At 39.0% G+C, this 27,565-nt stretch overlaps 1 long non-coding RNA gene across 1 annotated transcript in view; it reads left to right on the top strand.

The window, feature by feature from the left end:
• LOC141791529 (uncharacterized) overlaps positions 1-27,565 on the top strand; it is a 78,345-nt gene that overhangs the window by 1,908 nt on the left and 48,872 nt on the right. The window contains exon 2 of the long non-coding RNA XR_012598325.1: positions 27,519-27,563. This is a non-coding gene — a long non-coding RNA (uncharacterized LOC141791529). The remainder of the gene's footprint in view (positions 1-27,518; positions 27,564-27,565) is intronic.

Here is a 27,565-nt window from a genome sequence, read left to right as displayed (position 1 = left end):
CAGTAATTTGTAGCCGTGCTGTACAATATTTGAATTGCTGTAATAATTACAAAGAGCTGAAAAGCAGAATGCAGACTTTTTAGATGATAATATTCCCTGTAGTTGTTCTTCCGAATCTGGTAGCAAAGACTGGTGACACCTCTGTGAAAAAATCTGCTTAACATTGAAGTTGAGCCATTATTGAAGGGCTGACTGATCTCAAAGGTGTGATGTGATAACCTTCTGACTCACTCTCACAACACTGAGTCAACAGCTTTTCTAAAATCTTGTCAAATGTTTACACTGTTGACTTTTAAGCTTTCTTTTCCAAACCTGTGCAGATTTTGTTAAAACAGACCACATCCCTCATTTATTTTTCACATTATACACACTTTGGCACCTTAAACAAAAAAGACCACTTAATACCACGCAGAACATTAAAATATAATAGCATTGTGTGCAAACAGTAAAGGTCTTAGCTCGAGATTTGACCCTCTAATGGGTTGATCCATCTTGTAAAAAGCCCTGACAGTGTTTACACAATTAGGGAGAACATTTAGTGATTGAAAGTGTCTCCCTGCAATATAAAGGCTGCATTATAGAAGAGGGGATGGGTTTGCATTTAATAGATTAATTATTCATAATGAGACAGGTGTTAAATTATTTAGCTTCCTTGATATTGAAAGAAAAGATTGCATGCTGGGACTGCTTTTAATTGTATTATATATCATCAAGGCGCTGCCAGGTTGGATCTTTCAGACTACACCGACTCCGTCCTCTGCTAACAAAACAAACCTGCAGTAGTTTCTAAAACTATTAAGACTAAAATCAGTTTTCTTTGTGTTAGATTTTTTCACCTGCAATTTAGACACATTAACAATACTCTATTGGTATGGTGGTACCTGGTCTAAAACTTGTTTGCATGGTAATTTTCGGCTGTTGAGAGTGCTAAGTACAAACCACTGATGATCAGGCATGAATAAAACACCTGATATCACTACTCAGCTAATGCAATGCACTCTATTCACTGTATCAAAATGAGGCCAATGAAAACAAGCTACTCCATCACAGTGGACTCTAAAATTGTAGGTTTGTTCTTTCTGTGCGCTTGGTCATTTTATTTCTGCATGATTTCAGAACCACGATGCTCAGAACCAGACAGAAGCCTATGGTCGTATCAGATTGTTGGTTACCCTTCCATTTCTATACCCCATCTAAAGTATTTCAGATTCATAATGGTCCCCTCCTGTGAGAGAACTTAAGTGAATAAAGAAGAAATGAAGGAAGAGGTGAAGATGGTTGCCAGTGCATGACATAAATTTAAATCTGATGATGAATGAGGTCAGACGCCACCTTTAAAACTCATCCAATTCTCCATCATAGCACTGATTTAAGGACAAAAAAGCAGTCAAACTATGTGTATGACTTGGCTTAATGTAATGCAACTTTATATCAAAGAGGAGCCCTATAAAGTTCTCATCAGCTTTCAGTGATGCATAATGAACATGTGGAAAAGACGCTCTGAGCTGATTGGAAATTAGACTGCGCCAAAGCCGAATGAAATGGCAAACGAGATGAGAAGTGAGGAGCAGAGCTGCGCTCCAAGTCAGAAAGCGATCAAAGTCGAACTTCTTATCTGGAACATTACTGAAGTTTGAGTGATAGAGAGAAGGACTCGCACCAAGATAGATGGGGGGAAGGAGTGAAGAAGGAAAGCGAGGGAAGAGAAAGAGAGATAAAATATGCAGTAGATGGATGTGGTGCCGTGAGAGAGCGAAAGGCACATTAACTCAGGAAACTCAGGGTGGAGAGAATTTCACGCTCTTGTGCTCAAAATGTCAGGGCATAAGAGCTGTGTTTCAATAAATATCTTAAGAAAAACTGACGGCCAAAGGAAAAATCAAACCCTCTCAGTTAATTATCAGAGTCTAGATTGATGGAAGACTTTTCCCCAAACTTGTGAAAAAAAGTGCCTTAATCTTTCCGTTTGTCAGATTTGACAATTTTCTCACTTAAAAGGGAAAAATATACTTGATGTTAATCACATTTTCATTGCATGAAGTTGTAATAAATGCAAAGATTGAACTTTTACTGTCTCTTACTAAACTGTAGGAGTTTCAGATGATGATGTTTTGTCCTAACTGTTTGGCGTGTGACTGAGTTGCTGTAAGTGTGTGATTCCATGCTCACACGTGCCAGTAAGTGATTAGCTCCAATAAAGTCGGTTCATTAAAGAACACCTGAAGTGACGGTCTCACTAGCCCATTCCTCAGCATGGGGTAATTTGCAGGAGATGAGTCTACAATTCTCCCTGTCAACAGGAAGCTAATTGTTGTTTGTTGTGATGGCTTTTCTTTTTTTTTTTTTTTTTCGGGGACGTGGATACTTCCCTGCAGCAGGGCAATGATGGTGAGGAGGGTGAGATGAGGAGGGGTGGGGGGTAAAAGAGATGCATAAGCACACAAGCAGCGAGACAGAAAGAGGGGGAGAGAAAGGGCAGGCAAGACTGTGGGATAGTCATTATTGCTTACACTAATGAGATATTAATTACACTACAGCTGGCTGTGCAGACTGTACTACTGGAGGCTGAACACAGGGGGCAGTATGGGGCATTAGTACAGCAAAATATGTTAAATTGCAATTTGTTATGGTATACATGCTTTAAGAGACAGGAAACAGGCCTTTGTGTTGATGTTGGAATGCAACAAAAGTAATAGTGTTTTTCCTTTTTGAGCTCTGCAATGCTTTCAACGTGCTTGTCTGTAATTTTAAGGGACTGTGAGGAGCTTTTAAGTAATTTTGCAAAAGTCTCCCTATTATATGCCTGATCAAAATCCACAACTTAAAACAAGATTATCAGCACAGATATTACAGGTTATAGGTCATTTCAAAAATGCTACTTCTTAGCTTCCTGATTGAAATCCGGCAGGACCGAGATTGATTTCACGTCTAAGTCTCTATGACAAAAGTTAGAAGAGATGTCTGTGTTTTTCACTGCTGAAAACGATTTATGTGATTCATTTTGTGGTTATGGTGGACAAAGGAGCCTAACTGTCAGACAGAAGAAGGGTAGAAGAGCAGCAGACAGCTAAATGGGAGAGTGATACAGCACAAACTAAAGGCTAACACAGGGGCTAAGCTGTTTGTGATGCAGTTGTTATTCTGCAGTGGTCTGTTCAAACGTGAGAGTCTATCAATAAAATGAAGAGTGAGGTTACGTTAGCTCTGCTTGGTAGATGACTGGCAGGAAAAAGCTAACCAGGATTCACTACATTTTATGGACACAGGGCTGCCAGCTGCGCTAAATAAAGACGGCCACTAAACTACATACAAACTGACAGTGTTTGCTTATTGTCATGTTAGCCTATAGATACGTTGAAGCACTGGGCTACCGATAGCACTACATCCTGGATGGCTACTACAATGTTTGCTCGTTGTCACTTTTCCAACAACAGCACTGTGTAACTGTTGATACCTCAGTGTCTTGTATCCAGTAAAAAGTTGTCATGAACAAAGGTTTTTTTTTCCGATCCAATTTCCATTTAATTCCAAAACAAACACGCTTGTTTTTGAGCTTTCCTTGGATCCTATTATGAAGGATTGTATTCTACCATTTTAGCTGTGTGCTCTGCCCACCAAACAAATTGTTCTCTTACTGTAATAAACTTCCAAAATGAAGAATCATTCCACATGCCTTTACATTCTTCATTTCTGTGCAGAATCTGTTTAGGGAGAGTAACTTCTGCGTCAAAAAGTTGTCTGCTTTTTGGTCAGGAAATCAAAGCCTATGTCTATTATAATAGCAGGCTGCATCACAGTCAGTCAGTCAAATGTGGTAAAGTCCATTGTGTGGGATTATTTATGCTGGGACATTCATGTATTATGAATGGCACTGTTTGTTGATTGAGTCCTTGAAATTTTGGGGGGAAGTTTTGTTTCAATTGATTCTCTCTTGAAATTTTCTATTAAAAAAAAAAATCCAACTCTGCTGGAAAAGCTCTCTCATCCTTACTTGATGCATGCTTCCTAACCCGATGTTGGGCCAAACAAAGATACAGTAGTTTCAATACACAATACTGTGAAGCTCACACTTTTACTATAAGAACAGCAGACTTTGATCATCTTTCAGCACATGTGTCTGCTTGAATAAAAAAAAAGCATCCTTGTGTGCAATTATGTTACTGCGGAGGGTCAGTCACTTATGAAGGGCCCCGGTAGAGTTGATATTCAATTACATGATGGAGTATTTGTGAGGCGAGACCGATGGCGCTGTAAAACTGCTGCACGCTCTGAAGGTACGCGCCATGGTTAATTTAGCTTTCATAATGAGATGGCTGCCAGGATGATGATGAGGAAGAGGAGGAGGAAGCTTTAGGGTAGGGTAATACAGAGGGATGAAGCTGTGTAATGTTGCAGCTGTAACTTTAATACAAGGAAAGTGCTGCTGGACAAAAGGAGGGCTTTGATTTGCAACTTATGCTGCATAGTGAAGGCATTTAGTGTCCCTGTTTACTGGGGAATAAAAAGTTTCAGGCTGCTAGCACTGCTTCTGGTGCTCTCATGTTTGTTTGTAAGAGGAGGGAGGAACAGATCAGTCCCTATAGACAGCTATCAATGCATTACAGACATGTATCTGTAGGGGCGACATTGATTGCAAAAAGCCATTTGCTGTACAGGAATGCTCCAACAATGACAATAAAGCTTATTCCATTCTATTCCATTTTATTCTTCAAATCTAATCCCACGGCTGAGTCCCGCCCTGAAACGCAATGAGCCAGTCACAGTGCGTATAGCCTTCCCACATGCTTGGACATGCAACTCTGACTGCCTTCTTTGGATAAAGTTGTGTAGTAGACCACAACATCGTGAATGAAATTAAAGATGTTATGAGGAGGATCTTTTTTAATTGGACGGCCTCGCCACCTTCTGGCCTGGAATCTCACGCACACTGTTGTAAATTTATTTCAGCTATGTGTGTGTTTGTTTTGGAATTAAATGGAGATCGGATTAAACAAATTTTCTTTTTTCAAAACAATTTTGACTGGGTACATCACGCCAAGGTAAGGTTTTTGTCAGTACAGTCATGTAGCGCTGTTGCTCACTATCAGTTTAGCCCTTTTAGCCTTAAGCTTGGGCTGTATCACTCTCCTGTTTAACTTTCTTCTGCCCTTCTGTCCTGTTACTGTCTGACAGTTAGGCTTCAGTGTCCACCACTATTACAAAATTAATCACAGAAATCATTTTCAGTAGAGAAAACACAGATCTCTCTTCTTATAATGAAACTTATCAGCCGGCATGGTGTTATAGAGACTTAGACTTGCCATAGATGATTCTGGTACTGCTTGACCTGATCAGGAAGCTAAGAAGTAGCACTTTGAAATAACCTGCAGCCTGTAATATTCGTGATGATAATCTTGTTTTAAAGTGTGGATTACAATCAGGCATATATCTAGAAGGGAGACTTTTGCTAAATCACTTAGAAACTCCTTACAGCCCCTTTAGCAAGGATGTCTACATCTGTTCTAAGGTAAGCTATAATCATATCTGAGGCAACATATTGTCCCTTTGCTGGAAAAAGTATATATAATATGTTAAGTTATCTCTAACACTAGAACTGCTACCGCAGTCTGACAAACAGTTTGGGATTCCCTCTAGCATTAGCTTAAGTTAGCCTACCGTTAGCTTCTAGCTGTTCCTTTGTTTGTTGAGAGTTCATTGGCCTTTTTTGTTCTAGTTGTTTTTTTTTGGTGATCATACATTACAGTTAGCTGGTGTTCAAAGGGCTCTAGATAAACTAACATTAACCTCAGGAGCTTAGCTTCATTAACTGAAATAACAAAGGTTGGCAAACGTTATGCTGAATGGTTCAATGTAAATACAGTAGCACCAAACACACTCCCTGTAAAGATGGAAAAAAGATTATATTCTTGACATTACCAATGCTGATCCTCTATCTTGTTGTATAAGATGGTGAGGACAACAAGATGTGGTTCATCACTGGGATCTGTAAATTTTGGCTTTTTATTGATACTCTAAACAATATAATGATTTACTTATTTTAATTAATTATTTTACAGGTAATATTACTTTCTAACACCTTCTTTTAAAATAATATTATTTTGAGGTATTGTGTGTTTTATATGAACAGAAACTGACAGGTGTTTATTTTTTACTGCAGTATTGTGGAACTATGTGATCTGCTGGATACTGTTGTAAACATCAGTGCAGTCTTCCTTGCAAAATTACCAGATACTACCACAAGCCAGTGCTTTACCTTCCAGCCAATGCTGCACTAAATACCCATAATACTACAATTGACCGTAAACAGCGAGGCTAGGCTGGTAGTCTTTCTGCAGGCGCTGCAAACCTCCTCTGAATGTCAGGGAAGATTTGGAGAGCAGCCATATTCTCTCTGCCAAAATGAGGACTGTCGTCTCTCCAAGAGACAGAGAAACAAAGTCTTGTTGTTCCCGTTGGCATTCATCAGTCTAGATATAACGGTGCCTTGTTTCATGTGGGTAATTCTTCCCTGCTGTGACACTCTGTGCTGCTGCTGGCCTCAGGGCAGGAGTCTCGCTACCTATCTGCATAACAACGTCCCAATTATCTGAGTATCTGCAACACACGCACACACCTACATCCTCTTTTTTTCCCCCTCCCTCACTCACATATACAACAATGCACAAAAGCAACCTCTGTAAACATTTGTATACTTAACTCATGCACAAATACCCAGACAATAACCTATACACAGATGCACACAATTCTAGATTGTTCTCTCTACACAGAGCTTATCTTCAGGTGACATTTGAAAACAAAGTTTTGTTACCAAAGCAGGCAGGGTAGTTTGAGCAAACTCCTTTCTCCAATTCCATCTTAATTTATAACCCATCCTTACTTAGCTGGAAATCAATATGAAGGCCTAACATCTTCACTGAACTCTTCCCCCTGCAGGATTTTTCTATTTCTCTTACTCTCAAATGGCAAAGCCCCATGTTTCAGCTGATTTATAATGCATGAAGATGTAATTGAGGAAATGTTTACTTCTGTGGGCTGTGAGAATTATGACGTATGTCTATAAGGAACAAAAGCAGAGGAATCAAGATGCTGTATGGGTGAAACAAAGCCCGGTAATGAGGACGAGGACGCATGAGATGCAAGGTTCTTTAACCATATCAGTACTCCACATATTTTGTAGTTGTTTTTGAAAAAATGTTTTCTATTTTGTCAAGTTAATATTGTGCAAAAAGAGGATCAAAGTTCACCAATCCAATTGAAAATCATTCCACACATGCTTAACACAAAGGACAATAACAGCAAAAACTGCAATCTGAAACTGGAGTTGTCAATTATTTTTCAAGAGAGTGATCTTTCATGCTTTGTCGTCACTTCCACCACTTGCCATCCACCTGGACACAACCTACTTTGACCTACTCTGACCTACTCTGACCAAATGAAAGAAGTACAGGTAGAGTCAAGGCCCCAAAAGTTCCCCTCTGAATCAAGGGATGGTCATGATCTGCGGATCAGAGCGGCTGTATGGTAGTGAGAGTCATTGCGGGATGTTGAACATAAAAAAAGAGAATTTCAAGCAAGCTTTAACTAAACAGAACAAGAGGCCAGTGCAAAGATGCAAGGCTTCTTTTTTGTCATCCGTACAAGTTGAAGGGGGTTCATACTTGCAGAGTTTATCAAAGCACAGCATAGATAGTAGCACTGGAGTTGAGATAATATAGGAGCAAGATTATTCATGAGTTTTGCTTGCTCTTTATACAGCTTAACCAACCTCATATATTTTAAAGGAGACTACATAAACATGTCAAAACAGAGTGTATCTTCTGCAAAGCTCCCTCTTTCTTTTTTTTTTAAGTAAAGTACCAAACATGCATTGTGAATATTTTTGTTTAACATTGCTGTGCCTGTTTTTAAGATCTCCAGTGGGAAATCTAACTGGAGGCTTTGTTGCTGTTGTTCCCTTTTGGTTTTCTTCAGAGAATAAATGTTTTTGTGATCAAAGAGAGATTTAGGCAACACATATTTATCTCCCAGAGCAACACAATTTTACACCGTCTCTCTTTTTGTTTTTCAAGTCTAAAGCTACAGTGTTAAAGCTTTTTCGTTTGACACAGTGTTGGCTGGACATGGTTATCTCATGCTTCACTGAACCAGGTGTGTAATCAATGGATCTAATTAGGAGGCTGTTTACCAATCTGCTGATACACACCAGCCTGTTCACATTGTTTTTCTTAGGGCAGCCGGACACATATGGAAATGCAATCAGTCCGTTCTTTCCTTATGTAATCAGCCCAAGCGTTACTCCTCAGTTGAAAAGCAAAGCCGATACAGTAGCGGAAAAAAAAAATGCAACTCCTGAAGACAGTTAAAGCTCATGCTTGGGTCATGCATAGTTAAAAGTTATAACGCATTTCAAAATGCACCTGCATTGTTTTTTTGACTGTTTAATTAAAAAAAGTCTGTCATTTTAGTATGCTTAAAAGTATTATGACAATATTGTCTCATCTTAGTCTTGTGAATCCAATATCGTGTATCATCACATCTTCTTATGAGCTGAGTGTATCGCTATACCCTGAGTAGTAGTTTGTTTCCAACAAGTTTACAATTCTACCACATTTGTACATTTAAGCAGATGCTTTTGTCTAGAATTTTAGACAAATCACTACTGAGTAAATCCCTCCAAAATCTGAAATTAAGTGTGTGGTTTTAAAGATGTCACATAATTTCTGTAAGTAGATAATAACCTTTGATTCTTATGCTAAATGTTGTGTTTTCTGTCTCTGTACAAATTTAAAACTGTGTTTGTTAGCCACGCAGTGCCTAGCATGGTTGAGTTACGCCAACAAATAGCATAAAACATCACTATCAAAAGCAGGAAAAGTTTCAGTTGTGACATTATATGCCATTAATTTAGTTAAAGTGAGTCTTGCATAATACAATACATAGAAAACTGTTATAAATAGGTGATTCTGATTTGAATTTTGTTTAATTTGGTATTTAATAAGATTTTTCAGGGAGCGATAAAACACCAAAACTTGTGCATTTAGATATGTTTCTTATTTATCCTTGTTTTAAAACTTTTTTACTTGTTTTTGTCTTTGTTTGTGGTATAATCATAACTTTAGCCTGAACATGTCTTTTATTTTATCTTTTTTTGTCAGGGGATCTTAAAATTCAGTGAAAAATAAGAAAAAGGAGAAAAAGAGAAAGCTAAATTGAATCTCTCACCGAAAGTCCAATGTAAAATAAAACTTTTTCAATATTCAGTAACACCCTCAAGTTGCTTGTTTTAAGACTAAAGAAAAAAAAACTGTCAAATTAAAACAAAACAAAAAAAAGCTCATTTTTTTATTAAAATACTTGGAAATCTATCAGCAACACAAAGGAACACAATAATAAATCAAATGTACTAAATTAAAACCATAAGCCTCTAGTTTCTTTCTTCTAATTTTAATCTTTTTGCGTTCTTAATTTTAGCATATTAAGTTTAGGGACAAGAAAAAAAGTATTAATTCAGATTTAAAAAAATAACTCAGTAAAAGAAGATTATGTTTCTTCAGCCATGTTGGCTCATTTTGAAATAAGCATAATCTGGTATTAAACTCACTGACCTGATAGCTTTTTTAGCACTTCTTTCTCACATTGACCTCCAAGGCTCCAGTCCCATTCACTCACACACGCAGTCCCCTAACAGTTTTTAAGTGGGTTGTGACTTAGGCCCTATTTGCACCACAACGTTTCACCTCAAAAGAAGAGAAAAAAAATCTGCGTTTACGCAGAAACACTAAGGGACTGAAAACACTGTTGTAAGCATGCCACGCCTGTTGATGGCGCTACAGTTGTCTCGTCCAGAAGCAGCTTTTGGTAGATCTCCACAGAAATAAACCCAGGCTGAAACACAACAATTTTTGCGTTTCTTCCTAAAACCGTCGTCGTTTAAACAGCCCTTCAGTCTCCATGGCCTCACCCATCTGTTCCTGAATCAGTTTTTAAACATAACAAAGTAGAAGAACATAATTTTTCTGGTACAATCTTATACACAATATTCACACACAGGAACCAAAGCTGAGGCAGGAAGTAATTAAAACAGTCTTGACACATAAGCTAAACAAATAAATGATGTAAAATCCTTGCTAAAGTTTGAAAAAAAAAAAAAAATCCTAAACCAAAGGAAAAAAAATAAGTAATACCCCCTAAACCATATATTATGTATTTTGTTAATATCCATTCTCTCCCAGCAGCTATTAGTGCCAACTCGCATCAAGAGGGCAATGAGTTCAACCACAATCCAGCTTCCCGCAGTTCATGTACCTCCAAATCACACCTCAGGGTCCTGATAAAGCTGAGTATAATTATATGTTAATTCCAGGACCTCCTGTATTGAAAATATGATTTTTGTTTGTCCCTAAGGTTCAATTTAGGAGGCAGTGATTGGCAGCAACAAGGGGGAAATTGGTAGTGACAAGAGACTGCGTCAGAGGTAGAAATCAATGAGACACAATCAGTATAGATCCTGACTGCTACCACTTCCTGTGGATTTATTTAACGAGGGAACGAAAAGAAATGAAAAAGATAGAAGAATGCAGGAAAAGAGCGTGAATCCCCCTGGGTCTGAACAAAAGCCTACACTTGTTTTCGTCATGTTGCAAGCTGGAGGTAACATGAAGCAAGTTAGAGAAGGGATGTCTTTCTGAGTAAGTGTGTGCACCTTGTATGTAGGGGCGCGCGCGTGTGTCAGTGTGTGTGTCTAGGGAGGAAGAATGCTATGGTTGACCAGGCAGGCAGACATTGTGTGGGCTGACACAGCAGGCAGTAAGGGCGCCAGGGCTGGAGAACACATTTAGTCTCAGGAGGCTGACTCTGTCTCAACCTGCCGCCCAACTACTCTGAAGATTCTGGCCTTTAATTTTACTCTCTGCCCTTCCCTCTGCCTTTCTTTTTGTGCTCAAACTCTCCGGCTCTCGTTAATCTATCTTGTGGTATATGTCTGCATTTCTCCGCATATTGCTCTCCATCTCATCTTTTTGCTCAGTTCATTACTCTTTCTTTGCTACTCAAGCAAACTTTGAACCCATCTCACACCTCTTTTCTCTTGCCCTTTCACTCTGATTAAATCCACTCGAAGTTCTCGCCGTCTAGACAAAACAAAACTTTGACCACCTTCAGCAAATGGCACTGCTGAAAAACATTGAACCTTGACTCTGCAAGCCATTTTTCTAGTTAGATTTTGCTGCTTCATATGTGGGAGCAGAGAAAGTTTTTTACTCTTTTGAGGTTGAGGCTAAATATTTGTTAGAGCATCATCAAGGGGTTAATACTTCTGAGATGGTAATTACCTCCGCCAAGGAGGTTATGTTTTTTTGGAGAGTTTGTCTGTTTGTCTGTGAACAATGCAACTCAAAAAGTAGCTAACGGATCTTGATGAAGTTTTCAGGAAATGTTCAAAATAGAACAAGGAAGAAGTGATTAAATTTTGGAAGCGATCCAGATCACCGTCTGGATCCAGGACTTTTATAAAGGATTCTTTATCATTGTGATGTAGGGCCGCTTTCACCATATGTGTATATAACTCTATGATAAATGACTGGATTGTTTTTCAAAACACTACAAGACAAGGTCACGATAATTTGTGACAGATGTAATATTACAATCCAGATCCTGGCACTATTGTGGATACTAAGATCTGGAATATGAAATATGTACTGGGTTATCATAATTGTCGACACTGTCAGGTAACAAATTATCGTATAGACCTGCAACTAACACCAAATTGTGGCAGACAGTCTGTTTGAAAGGGAGTATAACATTAAAGTAGGACTAAAGTGTTGCGTGACAATCACAATATGTGTGGCAGAGGTCTGCACTCTCTGAGTGCTTTTCTAGTTGGCGCTTTCTCCATGGTCATTAGCTTCTTGATGTGTCTCTACCAAAAGAAAACTGGTGTAAAAAATAAATAGACCATGCAGAATTGAAAAAAGCAGTTCCTCGAATGTCCACGAGGCTGAGTGGACCAAGCCAAAAAACTGCAGTGCATATTAATGCATTTCCCATTTCTTAATTCTTGGGGAAAGGAGGTCTGCCCAAACAGAAACCGATGGGTGACGTCACAAAGACCTCATCTAGATCCAAAATGTGAGCGATTATGGAGGTACATCATGATCAGGTTCACAACCTTAGCCTAATATATATTTGAAAATATTTCTTAATGGCTAAAATTGACAGAAAGTGTATCTTTGTAATGCAGAAATTCTGCAAAAGTGATGGCTGTGCATCATATGGAGGCAGCTCCCTTTGACTACAGCTAATGATCAGATCAATCTGACACCAGTTAAGCCAGATTGATCTCTAACCAGATACATTCTGTCTCACTGTTATGTCAAAAGTCGCTGAATCAAAACACTTTACTGTTAGTTTTCCAAAGAGAAGTTGGACGGAGTTACTTTGTGGACAACACTGGTTAAAATTTGAAGAAAATCCTCTGCTTTATCATCATTTTTTGGCTTTGATTTTCATAATCATATCTTTTGCATTTCTTAGTTCCATCTCATTTACAGTAATTTAAAGTCAGAGGTTAAGGATGGAAACTAAAGTCTTTTGACAACTTTATTCTAACTAGACGGTGAGTCTGTACCAGCCTGAGACACAGTGCACTTGAAAACTGAGCAGTCCCCACCACTCCAGACTTGGGTCCTTTGAGATCCAGAAAATTGGACTCGTCTGTTGGGAATGCATTAGACAAACTGCATTTTTTTTTATGTCTATCGACAGTTTTTCCAATGCTGTAGTTTTTAATGATATGCAATTTGGACACTACATTCATGGCAATGGTGGATATTTAATTTGATGAAGAGGGACAGAGAGGGGGCATTTGAAGTTGAGCTCTATGTCTGCAGCAGAGCAAACAGAATGATTATGGAAGTAATTGAAGAATCACATAATTAGCTTTAGTGGCAGTCGAAGTGGTCACAGAGGGGAGAGAGATCTGCTGGAACATTTGAGACTCCAGCTGAGTGTCTGTCTGTGTGTCTAATTAAAACTGATGAAGCACATTTAGGGACTCGGGTTTGAAATAGTTTCTATAAATTCTGTTAAAGCTTGAAAAGCATAATTTATTGCACCTAGGGTTTTTTTTTCTTCAGACATAACTTCCTCCAAAGGCTTTTTGAATTTTAATTACACTGAAAGAAATTAATAGACATACAGTGATGGACAGCATATGTTTAAGGGTCACTTTAACGCAAATCCCAAAATGGTCTTCATGACTTGCAGCCTGACTTTTAGACCTGGTACTGTAAAAATTCTTATTGTGTCTGCTGCTGTCACTAGCCAATATTCATCCCCTCTTTGCCAAGTTTGATATCATTTTTCCCCAGATCCAAGAGGAGGAACTGAGGACCTATGACCTTTTGGCAGTGTCAGAGTTGAGGGGCCTCAGTGATGTCTGCTTAGATCAGGTGAATCTTTTATGTAGGCTGGTAAGGTCTGGCTCCAAAAAGACTTAAAGATGAACTCAACCTTAAAATTTTCTTATGAAGTGTCATTTGTTGTACAGTGCTGTTGTTATTTACTTCTGATGCCGTAGATAAACCCTTTCCCTGAGTTGGAGTATCCTCGTACCTAGTCCCCCCAGGGCCCAGACACATATGAAATAAGCACACTGACAATCAGGTTAATTTGTATAGTTTAGTGACCAGTTTCTTGTGCCTTTTAATGTGTATACAACTTAACATTTTTTCACTTGCTGTTCTCCCTGTGGAGGTTTGTTTGGGGAGATATATTTTTATGATCAGGACAACAATTAGAATGTAGAACTAACTCTGACAACTTGGACATTTTTACTTCATTTGAGTTGTTCTGATTTATTTTCCTGGGTTTGTTTTATCCCCTTAATATTATAATTAATGCATTTGTAGGTTGTAAATTGTATTCCTGGTTCTATTTTTGTCTCATTAACTCCTTCAGCCAGGTAGCTTATGTTTATTTTCTATCTTTATTGGTTGTTTTGATCAACTGAATTTGGACGTCATGATGAGAAAGATGTGGGGCCACCATCTCCAATTTTTTATCATGTTCTGTCCCTTGATCAAACTATTTTCCTGATAAGGTCTAGCACTGAAACGTTGCATAAAATATATTTATTCTATTTGCAAGTTGGACGGTGTGTGAGTGTTAACCTTGGAATTGTTTGCAGGATACCTGACCCTCCAACGCACCTGTCCTGAAAAATAGATGTGCAAAGAAACTTTTCCTTTGCACAGATCAGGTTTGAAAATCCTCCTCCAAAACTAAGTATGGCACTTTTTCTTCAAACCTGTCATAATGCAAAGCACACAAAAAGAAAAGTCATGTTATACAAAGCACAAGCCCACTTATCAGTGCTGCATGTACAGTATAAATATCCATATGCCAAATTGGGTAAATGTGAATGTACCTGCATGAAGCCCACACAATAATATATTTGTGTCTCAGTGGCTCTGTTGTCGTTTTTCATCTTGGAAAAGTAATGGATCCAGTTCAGCCTCTCTCTGTGGGTGTGCTGTGGTGATGCACTGTGTGTGTCAGTGCATGAGGGACTTTGTGACTTGCTGGTCCATTCCGATGCTCTTTGGCTGTGGGGGAAAAAAAAATGCTAATGAACGCCACAGCGCTCGCGAGTGCTCCTCCTCTCGCTGCAAAAATGATGTGATGTTGTTTTCTGCCAGAAGAGAAGATAATGGAATTTCTCTTCCTCACTGATGCCTTTCTGTTTTTTCTCGCTTGTTCGCTCTCCTCCTGCCTCCTCTTCCTCTACCCTGTACCTCTCCTTCTCTCTCCCCTTTATCTGCATTTCTGTGCATACTGTTTTGAGGATGTTTATTAGCTATCAAGTCAAACTCATGCATATTTCCTGCTTCGTAACAGCCAGGCAGACGATTCATTTGAGAATATTGAGAAAGTGAAAATGTGAGGTGTAGCAGAGGAAAAGAACTGAGTCTGTCACGGGAGATGCTGAATTGCTGTGGCTGCTGTGTAAAGAGAAAATTAACAGGTTATTTCCTTCAAGACTGATAGCTGGATACGGATTGGGCACAGAGCTGATAACAGAGCTGGTTTGCTATAGCCACATGGCATTCATATGCTATTGCACACCTTCTTTTAAGTAAAAGCCAGGGTGGAAAAGAAGCTTTCAACTCTTAAATCTGCCTTCACTTCACAATAGCTCTGAGTAAAATAAGTCTGCTGATATATTGTTAATTATGAGCCTTTCTGCTTTTTAGTCAAGTTTGTCCACCCTTTTGAATTAAGTTAAAAGTTCAAATATGTCATAACTGGTTGCTTTATTAAATGTCCTTTAACTCTGATCCCTCCACTCTCACATAAGCGGCCACTTCAGCAGTTTAACTTCGAGCTTAAAGAGGGGCTATTGTGCTTTATAAAAGCTTTATACTGTCCCTCTTGCACAATTTAGCAGCTTTACATGATTCAAACTCTGTTTCTTTTACACTGAGGTTTTAGAGAAGTCTTACTTCGGGCTGCCTAAAATGCTTCGTTTTAGATGCTGTCACTTTAAAGCCCTTTGCACACCAGACGCATATTTTTCGCTCGAGTATTTCGCACAATATTCTTTTTTTTCTAATCTGCTGTTTAATGCAAGCTTTCACACCAGCAACGTTCTTTCGCTGAGTGAAATTGTGGCTTTTTTTTGGACCGAGGTGGATTTTCCAAACTTTTGCTTGTGACAAGTACACGTCCGACCAAACAAAACACTTGTGTTGGCAAGTCACATACCAAAACATTCAACATTGGTTGTGTTTGTGTCCCAGCACCCATTTTTTTACGACAAAAGACTAAAAACTATAAAGACAAGGATTACAAAGACATCGTTTGGAGAAGAATAGCTTCATTTTGTGCTGTTTATTTGCGTCGCCGTTTGTGTGCAAATAGAGATGGGTACCTTTGACATTTGAAACGATATGGTACCGGTATCGGTACCGGTACTCAATGGTACTAACTTTCTGTACTTTTTTGAGTCTATGTGGTAAAATATCAATTTGTTTAATAATATATATATTTTTTTCAATTTAACATATTCATTCTTCAATATATAACATTGCAATGCTGTGTTCATGTCCAGCATGGAAAATCACCTACTCTTTCACTCTCTCATAGCCTCAAGGATGCATTTAAGTACCTAAACATGGTACCTTTTGGTTTGACGTGAATCGGTACCCGGTACTTTTGACAGAATTTGGTCGGTACCTATAAGAGTACCCATCCTTATGTGCAAAGGCCTTAAGGCTCCCTGCTCTCTCTCTGATTGGCCAGCCATCTGGAGGCCTGTCAGGGGCAGACCTTGGTGTTTGAGGCCTATCTCTTCAACATGTCACAGTTCTGTTAGCAGATCCTGATGTGATGACCTAATTTCAACTAATTTCAATTCTAATGAAGACCTCATGTTGTTTTTTACAATGGAGTATTTTGAGCAGGTTACAGATGGATTTTATTCTTTTTAAACAATCAGCAAACGGTCCGCTAAATATGTCAAAATTTGTGAGGAGTATGGATCATTGCTCCTCATTGAAGAAGAGTTTAAGGAGTCAGACAAGCATCACATTGTGAGAGAGAGTGCAGACTTGTAGCTGCAGAACACAGCAAAAGGTGACTGGAGAATAATAAACCCAAGCTAGGGTGAGGTACAGGGCTGTCAAGTGACTGCAGGGAGCATGACTGACACTGTGAAAAGCAACAATGCATGAGCAACAAGCTAAGAGTAAGAGTAACACACAGGAGAAATCTCCACCTTGCGTTTTTTTCAAATGATTATTATATGATGCAGGGCGCCCAAAGCCACAATTTACTTCAAATCCAATCATACAGGATGAAAGGTTTTTCCTTTTGGTTAAAAAGTTCCTCTCACTGACATTTAATTAGGTGTTTATTAAATGAGCAACTTTAAAGTGAGGAGAGGACGTGCTTGCTCTTCTAACTGGGATGTTCCTCTCACACATACTGAACAACAGCTGGGGGAACGGTCTGTGCTGAAACACTGGCTCGCCTGAGGCAGAGTCGGCTGGAATCTGACAAAACCAAAACACATGCTGAAGCAGCAGATGATAAACACATTAAAATCTGTTGAAAAACAAAATGGTAACGTTAACGTTCAGTTTTATGAGTGTACAGCTCAGCCAGCTTTACGGTTTGTGTTACATACTGATTAGTACACTTGTTGCCGTTGATACAACTTGCTTTAACATCACTGCTGAGAACACAGAAGTTAGTTGGTATTTTTAAATACAAAGCTAAAGGCTAAAACACTGGTTAAACTGTTTGTGACAATGCTCATTCTAAACCACAGGCAGCAGTTATTCAGTGCAGTGGTCTGTTCAAACTTGAGAGTCTATTGATAAAATGAAGAGCGAGGTTATATTTGCTCTGCATGATGATGTTGTAAGCACCGGGAGAACATAATGAGGATTTGTTAACATTACAAGTTGCGAGCTTAGAGCACCATCTGTGAGTAGCACTGAATATAGCTGGTGGGTGAACCACAGTACAAACTCAGTTTTCAAAGTTTGCTTGTTGTTGCATTTCAAACTGTAGTCTACTTGTTTGTTACATTACCTCATCACTTTGTACTGGGTTAAAAGCGTTGTCTAGTTAACAATGGAACGTAGTATTAAAAAGAGGATCCGATCTCTGTTCATTTGCTTCAGAACCAACATGCCCAGGTAAGAGTCACGTCCTCACGACAGTGGGTACAAGTGCTCATGGGAAACAGAGTCTCTATCCTGGAAAAATACTGGCTTTTCCAGATAGTCCCGTCTTTCAGAAACACAATCTTGTAGTCGTGCTGAAATAGAATAGAATAGAATAGAATAGAATAGAATAGAATAGAATAGAAGAGAATAGAATAGAATAGAAAATATTTTTCCCCCCGAGGGGAAATTCAGGAGTCACAGCAGCAATCAAGAAAACAAATTAAGAAAGTGTAAAGGAAGTGCAAAAAGGTCCTTAACAAAGTGGATGATGACAGCTTGGCCATCATCCTCCAGTCAGCCAGCCTCCACCTCCACAGGGTCCAGGACTGAGCTTCTTCAGCAGTCTGATCTGTCTCTGTCTCCTGTGGCCTGTCTGCTCACAGCAGGTGAAGTTCCTCCAAGATGGCATTGGTGTCTGGTGTTAGCCATGTTTATGAATAGCATGTTTGTTTGATGTCATCACTTCTTAGCTCTCACCCTCACCTCCTTCTCCTCACTTTATGGGGAAACATCAGGCCTTGCACCAGTTGGCATTGATATGCTACAGGCTGCTAACAGCTAATTTCACATGTAAACAATGCGGCCATTGTTATGTGTAGGCTCTCCAGACAAAAACAGGAGCAAAAAGTAAAATTATCACTAAAGACATAACAAGTTTGGTGTCCATGACCAACAAATATACCATACAAAGTAATGACCCACTCCAAATGCAAAGATGACAAAAAAAAACAAAAAAACAAACGAACAAAGAAGACAGAGTTGCTGCAACCATAGACTGTATATACAGTGGTCAGTGTGGCTCCGCCATTTACCAATTTATAGTTTTGAAGCCAAAATACCTCCGACACAGGTGCAGCCATTGTAGCAGTTGTGCAGCCAGAGTCTGCGCAGTAAAGACTGTGAGGGATTCTGGGAGAATCTGAGTGGAGCTGGGTAACAAAAATAATAATATATTTTTTCTTTCAGGAGTCAAATCTCTTCTTGGCTCTCCCTCACGACATATTTTACTATCCTCAAAAAAAATACACAACACTGGCAGCTGTCAATCATTGTTAAATGTAATGTAAAACCTTGTTTTTAACCCCTTTCACTAATGAAAATTAAACTTTTCAAAAAAACAGAGAACTTGAATACAAGGCAGCCAAATAATATCTTCAAGTTACCACAACAATCGGACGTGAGAAACATTTCAACGAGGTGCATTAGTTTTTTAAAGTTTCTCCATCTGGAACGACTGGAAAGCCTGATTTTTTTTTACCTATACTGCAGCCAGCCACCAGGGGGAGCAGTTTTTTGTGGCGAACGGACAAAGAAGAGATGACATCACTTTGAGCTGAGCAAGATGACCATTTTTTTTACAGTCTATGGCTGCAGCAGGCCAATTAAAAAGTATATATTTGATCCTTTTCAAATGTGCTCAAAAAATATGTATCCATTGGCACATGTGATGGCAATATTTACATTATTCAACCTAAGATCCACATAGGAATGAATTACTGTGCATCCATTTTGGCTATCTGAGCAGTCGAACTAAAGGCATTGAACATTTTAGTCGGTTTATAATTCTGGCAGTTTAAGTGTCAGTGGTTCTGCATAATGTTGTTTATTGGGGGAAAAGATTAAATAGCAGGTGGCTCATCAGACATTAAAACATGAGATGTTTGTTCCAGCATCAGATCACAGCATTCTGCATAAAACCATGATCAATTTACACACAAAGGCAAAGCTGAGCACTTTCCTCTCACATACTTCTATATTCTGTGCATGCAATACACGTCCACACACACACAAATCTTACCTCATGCAAGCACACTGACATTGCAGTATCATTAAACACATGGATACGTAAGCAGGAGAAAAAAGCTCTTGTCCTTTTTGCCGCTATCATGGCAACACGAGTGATGAAAACAAATGGCTGGACTGAGTGTTGCGTACACATGGAAATCATTTACATACTTAACATGTTTATTTATACAGTAAAGACACAGGAAAGAAAGAGCGCAGCTTCTACAGGCAGTTTCCCCCCTGGTTTGATGTATTCCCTGTTTCTAATGCACAAAGCCATTTCCCAAGCCACCATTACAGATGCATTCTTCTTTATTTCAGAGCTGCACTTGCATGATTTAAGAATTATAGCCGTGATGCTTCAGAGTGGAAAACCAAACAGAGCTGTTATCTGGAGAAGAAGAGAGGCATCCATCACTCTGAGACCTGAATAAAAGGCAGCAATGGGAGTAATTACCTGTGGTAAAAGACAATGATGTGTGACTGGAGTGGAACCTCACAGGCAAAAACACTGTGAGCTCAATGACTTCTTCATCAACTTCCCCCAATATCGACCGCTCCATATTTAAGTGAAGTTCCGCAGGGAGAGTTAGAAAAACAAAGCTGGATTTGCTTCACACAGTTTTATTAACTTTCACTGGAGAAGCACTTGAATCAAGAAAGACTGTAGAGCCAGAGAAAAAGGATGTTTAACTTGGGTTCTGTTTTTGAAGTTGAACAGTGTTTTCCAGTCCCATCAGGACTTCTTAGGCTGTTTTTTTTATGTTGCTGCCCAAACTAATTCATTTAGCTGCAGTTTTTATTAAAAAGTTACAATACAATTTATATTTTGAGCCTTTCTTTTTTGTAAGATAATACTTTAAAGCAGGTGTCTCAAACTCACAGCCTGCAGGCCAGTTACAGCCCACAAAAAACCATTTCATACAGCCCGCCACTTGATACCCAGTTAGATCTGTTCCATCGTTGATGGCCTGGTCCACTGTCAGGAATGGTGAAGAAATATTAGATTCCAGAGTTGACCCTGAACGCAGCATAATCCCCACATGAACCCAAGCAGGCACACTCAACACACTTTTTTGAACACAAAGTGTCTTTTTCAATGGCCAAAAGTAAGGTTATGTCTGTTGAGTTCAAGGAGAATTGCAACCACCTTGTATTGGTGGAGAAATTGCTGTTCATAATGAGCACAACCTCACGGGCCATTGTTCAGTTAAACTTGCAGAGCATTATGCAGAGTGAGCGGACACAACAAGCTGCCCAGCCTAAGAAAGAGCTGTTAGTGCAACAACATGTATTCCAGAGTCCAGAAGAATGAAGGCAAACCAGAGAACAGGTCAAGATTTAGTGATGTCCATCTGTAAGTCATATTGAGGGTTACAACTGCCACCTCCCTCTGAACAAATGTGGCCCAGCTGTCTAAGACGAAGCGTTCTCAAGTGTGTGGCAGCCCAACAAGCATTAGGCAAGAAAACTAAAATATGGCTGTAAAATATTTCATGTTGACAACTAAGGATGTAACAAATGCATTGTGAGACAATTAAGAATAGATGCAAATGTGAGAGGATTCAAATCGACCTAGAAGAAAAAAAATTGCAATGCCCTTTAAATAGCAGAGGGCTGATTTTTGGGGGAGTGAAAAAAACAACAACAACAAAATAAAAATGTAAATCCTAAACTAGGAACACAAGCAAACCTAAGATTGTTGATTTGAAGAGATTTTTTTTTAAAAAAAGTAGTATTCATTTAGTTGTTTTGATTTGGGATTTGTGTAAAAGTCCTTTTTGAATTTACTTTTTGTCATTTAAGATGAAATATAATTTCACTTGCATTTTTAAGAAAATGCAATACTTTATTAAGAGCAGTTTACCCTACCTCAGAGAATTAAAAAAAAGGAATTCTCTATAATTTGATCTAAAAAAAACGAGAGAGAAAATAAATTTTGTAGTGTGTGTGTGTGTGTTTCAAATTTTGCATTCATTGCATGGTTTGAATTTTTCAGTGAAGGAAATATTTTAAAAGAATCGTTTTCAGTCATATTTTGTCTGCAAGTTCATCCTATTAAAAAAGAAAAAGAATAAATAGTGAGAAAATTGCATTGTTGACCCAATATCAAAAATGGTATGGGATTGTTAAGATTTTACAAATCAGGCCAATGCCATATGAAAAAAAAACCTGTATGTATTAACCTGTCATTTCTCAAAACTATTACTCATGAAGCCTTGAGTCACTGTACACTCACTTTCACCAGTCTCTTTGCTCTTAAAATCATAACTCATACTGCACTGAACAAAGACAGTGCCATATCAAACAATTCAAACTACTGAACATATCAGCCACTATACAGTTGCTGCACCATTTCTGTAAACCTCTGGTTTAATCAATAACAGCAAAGTGCTCTAATAGCAGCAGACGTGTATATCCAAGAGCAGGTAAATTGGTTTGAAATCAATACACAGCATGCTAGTTATCCTTCGGCAAGCATTGGCACCTTTTCAATCAGATCAATCAGTTTTGTCACTCTCTCTTGGACACTCAACTGCTTACAAAATGGGGGAGAGGCAGTAAAAAATTAATGATGAAGGAGAAAATGGAGATGGATTGATAAATGTTGATTGGCCAACAAAGAGAATGCACAGAGATATTACAAAAAAAGAAGAGAAAAGGCATGTGTGAAATTGGGTGATTCAGGGTAATTGGACACTAGGAGCACTCAAGCATAATGTCTGATGCTTATGGTCGGCCTATAGACCAAACCTATAAAGATGAGAAAACACAAAATCACAAGCAAGCAATATCATTGGTATTTTGGTGTTTCTTTTTGTCAGGCACTTTGTGTAAAACCAACCAAACCAACCCCTCCACAAAAAAACCCTTCCCTCTGATTGGCTAGCCCTCTGGAGACCTGTTGGGGTAGAGCGATGGGCAGACCTTGGTGTTCAAGGCCAGCTCTGCATCTTATCGTGGACCAGTTTGGAGATCCCTAAGTGATGACCTTGTCATATCAGCAAGACTCATTAATATCTTGTGCAATTTTCGAACAGACCATTTAGAGCACTTTGCTGACTGGTTCATGGATTTTTCCAGCATATGAACATGAAGCAGTATAAAAATTTGCATATGTATAGTATGGACATTAAGCACTGTTACTTTGCATGCATGTTTAAAATATGGGAATGCATTATAACCCCTCTTTTAGTAAGATGCCAGAGTAACTTAGTTATTTTGTGCTACTAACAGTATGAAGAGACTGTGACTAAACCACAAGGTCCAATAGATATTGTCACTAAAAATTACGGATTTGAATGAACATAAATGGTTGCAGATTTTTTTTTTACTTGTTTGACACCAGCAGTGATCCCACCAAAGCAGAAAATATGAGTGACTCTTATCAAAATAACACATGGTTAATGACAATTAGGACTTTAGCTCTCAGATCTCAGATGAACTGGGACTCAGCACTAGTCTTGAACCAACGTGAGCCACTGGCTCTTCAAAATAAGGTGTCAAAAGCATTTTCAGTCTTCTAGCATATCACAACAAAGGCCCTCAGGCTAAAATGAGAAAACAAACCTCATCTAGGCAGACTCCCCATGCTCTACTCAAACTACTGACATCAGAGAATCTTGTTCGCATTCAGAGATCAAGTGCTGTTGACAACTGCATTAAGTAAAAAAGGAAACAAAATATAAAAGTTTTTAAGAAAACTTTCAATTTTTTTTATTATTATCAAAAAATGATATAAGATTATGCTGATGAAAATACATTTCATTATTTTGTAAGCAACATGAGAACACAACAGTAATGCTCATCCATTTCACTGTCAGGCTTGGATTGAGCTTCACCCTTGATAAGCATCACCAGTAGAGAGATTTGGTATCCTTAATTGGTTTAATATGCTGAAAAAATTAGCCTTATTTACTTTGCATAAAAGAGCTCTCTCATCATCACTCTCGCCTGTTAGCTTATCTTGACATATCTCTCACTTAGTCTGTAGGAGGATGCTGTTGCGATATTCATAGACAGGCTGCTCAGCAGTTTAATTAAAAGAGGGGAACCATTTCATCTCTTTCATTCACTGTAAGAAGGTCACATTGACCCCTTCTTACTGTCTTGCTCTGCCTTCTTCATGTTCCCTAGATGATCCATGATATAAATATCAATATATTATTTGTTTGGATCTCAAATTCTGGGATTAGATCAACATGCAAGCTGCGGAAGTCTTGTAAGTTTGTTTGCTCCAGCATGTTCTTTTGGCAGTCAAACCTGAACTAGTAGTGTAATTAATTACTGCCTATCTTCTAACCTTAGGCTGCTTTGTATGTCATCAAAACACTTGCAGAACCCTTATTTTTAAAGAAGCTCACAGCGATTAGTTCCCTGCTAGTTCTCCTTAGAGAATCAATTCTTTGAAGATTGAACTACTAAATGAAAGCCGCGCCGCATCTTCCTCTCCTTTTCACTCCCTCCTATCTTTCTGCCTCTCTTCTCCAGTGATGCCAAACTTTTTTGTTCATTAATTTAATTAATCAACGTGGATAAGAAAGCACACAGAGCTTGTTTTTTTTTTCAATCTGCACGGCCCCTCCTCATTGCTCCTGCTGGTATTAAACCGCTTGTGCAGTACACATACACTTAAAAAACACACATGGTGCCAAAAGATTACACTTTTCTTGACAACCACTGTCACCAGTTTCTCTAAAGATAGAACTGTTCATGATGTATTTAAGATGGTTTTTCCTTCAAAAACAAAAACACAAAGATCCAGGACAGATTATGCATCCCAACCAATACCAACAGCTATAAAGTCTTTGGGATAAAGTCTTCTAATCTTCTGGCTTCTTGGGTCTTAATGCTCAAGCAATTAACTGAGAATAACATGAAGATGGATCGGGTATACACCAGTGAAATATGGAGACGGTTGCTGTCCAGCTAATACACAGCACCATGGTTTCTAATGTGTTGTACAGATGGTAAAAGGCTGCCTGTGAACACCTGCTGTATACCAACCATCAGTGCATTTAGCAGCCAGTGTCACACCTCCTCTGTAAGGCAACTGTGTAAAGCCATTAAGGCTCAGAAAAATGCAAATATTTGAATATATTAAACCCACATGTCCAGGGCAATGTACTATGTGGAGCTCCTTTAACGTTAAATGGCTCTGGCTTCATCTTTGACCAACTACCCCTGCCTTTATATGTAGGTCTGATACACTTAAACTATGCATGACATAACATGTCAGCCTGAAGTGAAACCAAATTTTTATAGAGCTCTCTGAAGTGACTGACTGAAGTATAGGCCCTAATACCTGACTCCCCTTATCTGGAATTTCAGATGCATTTGACCAAAGCGACGTACAACACAAGCAAGAATTTAGAGAGAAGGAAAAACCTAGTTAGTGCGACAAAGTGCTTCAAGTTATTTGGCTGCAGGTGCTACCATTAAGTGCAAGAATTTTTTTTTTTTTAATGTAGAATAATGTAGCCAGCTAACCACAATTAATTGCTGCAACAATGTACTTCAACAGGCGTGCAACGCTTAGTGCTGCAGCCACATAGCGAGAAGATCACCGGGTTGATTCCCAGATTGGCCGGTGGGCCTTTCTGAGTGGAGTTTGCATGCTCTCCCCATGCATGCGTGAGTTCCCTCCGGGTACTCCGGCTTCCTCCCACAGTCCAAAAACATGCTCATCAGGTTAAATGGTCACTCTATTTTGTCCGTAGGCGTGAGTTTGTGTGTGAAAGGTTGTCTGTCCATGTGTTAGCCCTGTGATTGACTGGCGACCAGTCCAGGGTGTACCCGCCTCTTGGCCAATGACAGCTGGGATAGGCTCCAGCCTCCTGCGACCCTGTACAGTATAAGCAGTTTGGAAATTAAATGAATATACTTGAACCTTCAACAACATTCTGTAATTAATGCCGAAGATTCACGAAGAGCTGGGTCTTAGACCTTCTGACTGCTATCAGCCAGTGAATAAGAGGAGAAGGTTCTGCTTAGTGTTGTAGTGCTTTCCCTGAATAGATGAGACTTCATTTCTTAAAAGTCTCTGTGGTATAGAGTCAGGAAATTCATTCCACCATTTGTGTACAACAGAGGAGAAGAGTCTGGCTCGTGATTGAGAGCCGTGCTGGACTGGGTGCACCAGGTGTCTTTCACAAGCAGAGCATAGTGGGCGTGAAGGAGTGTAGGCCTGGATGATGGACCCAAGGTAGGCAGGAGCTGTTCTTGTCAATGTTTTGTAAGCCAGAAGAAGAGCTTTGAATTTGATTTGAGCTGCCGCTGGGAGCCTATGAAGAGGGATTAACAGTGGGGTGACATATACTGTTTTGGGCTCGTTAAAGACCAGATGTTGAGAAAGGTTTGGAACAACTGGAAAAGTAAAACTAATGTAATTTTTCCCCAAAATGGTGGGACCAATAAAGAAATACAAGAAGTACAAGAACTGCATGCATTGAGTGCCCACTTTATGTAGTAAGTTCTAATGCAAAAAATTACCCTTTTACAGCACAGGCACCAATTGGAGACATCAGGATGACAGTGTGTATGCTTCATCCAGTCTGTTTAAATTTTTCACAGGCATCATTCATCAGCATTTACAACATCGCAAGATTATTTCGTTCTTGTATACAGTCAGTATATTTGTTATTGGCCGCCCAAGAGCTACTGTATGAAGTTCAAGCAATCTGTCAGCCTTTACGACTGAATTGTTTTTTGATAGTACAAAAAAAAAGACTGTATCTAAAATCCTCAGACTTTACAGAGCTTACCACACCATTTCCTTCTGGTATCCTCCTCAGACTGAGTCCAATCATTTGAAACCTAACAGTTTGAGAGAGTTTGGAGTCTTTCTGTCTCAGAGCTCTTCCATGCCCATTTACAAAGTTTTACAAAGCCACTAACTTCTCAACTGCCCCAAGAAAGCCACTTAGGTTCCCTAATTATCATAGTTACTACCTGTTCACTGCCTGATTTCAGTAAGTGCCAAGGCAACGATTCACCCGGAGAGTGAGCTTTTGTTCTCTATCAACCTTAAGTAAAAGGGGAAGGGAAGAACGACAAAGCCTTGACACTGAGTGATGCTTTGGGTTTTGTTAGCCAATAATCAAGCCACCTGCTTTTTTCATTTAATATACACTAGTATCCTTTGGTCACTCAGCCAAACCAAGTTCTTGGTCAGCTGACAATCCAGAGCTAAATTCATGCTCCAGATTTTTGACAGTTTTTTTAAGCCCCTTTTTGTTTGTTGATCATTTTTTGTAAGGCGCACACAAATGGACACCAATGCTGAAAGAGAGCCTGTTAATAGAGCTTTTCATTTGATTTAAATTAGACCATGGGAAATATGTATCAACCAGTCATTTCCCAAATCTTTGTGTCATTTTACAGTTCTACCTCTTAAAGCCATTGCAGAATGAAACTGCAAAAAATAAAAGAACCTAATATTAAGCTTCAGCTGTGCGAGGAGCAAACTTGGCTATTGAGAAAGTTGAACATTAATTATGAATTTATTTATGTTGTTTGTATATAGAGCGCAGTACGCATACCAAAACCGGTTCCTTAAATGTCAAATTAATAAGCAGAAACTACATTAGTATTCTGTTCACTCACTTATTATTTACTGACAAGATAAATGCATGAGGGCTTTCAAGGCAAATGTCCCTGCCTGAATTATCAATTAGACACAAACTGTCAAATCTGTGTTTTATAAAAGAAGCACCAAGCTAAAACAAGCAAGCGGTTTAATTTCTGAGCACCCTTGAGACTTAGTTACAACACTCAGACTCTGACAAGAAAAACAACGATCAATCCTTCCTGGTTTGCTGATAGAGTCATGCACACAGTATAAATAAAGCAACTGCACTGTGGCTCTTTGTTTGGGAAAACATCCAAAAGAAATCAAGAGTTTCCTCTGAGACAAGTCACAGTAGATGCATGCAACAGTTGGTTTTAATAGACTGCAGAGACAGACTTTACGCTGACACTCTCTTTGCTTCTCTTGCCCAGAGATCAACATGGTTCCTCCCACGGCGTCTCTGAGGGATTAATCAGGT

Source organism: Halichoeres trimaculatus, unplaced genomic scaffold (assembly GCF_033239565.1).
Source record: "Halichoeres trimaculatus isolate MK-OKI-2021-1 unplaced genomic scaffold, fHalTri1.1 fHalTri1_scaffold_6, whole genome shotgun sequence".
Taxonomy (NCBI): domain Eukaryota; kingdom Metazoa; phylum Chordata; class Actinopteri; order Labriformes; family Labridae; genus Halichoeres; species Halichoeres trimaculatus.
The sequence above is the reverse complement of the archived record's forward strand: the minus strand, read 5'-3'. Positions and strand labels throughout refer to the sequence as shown.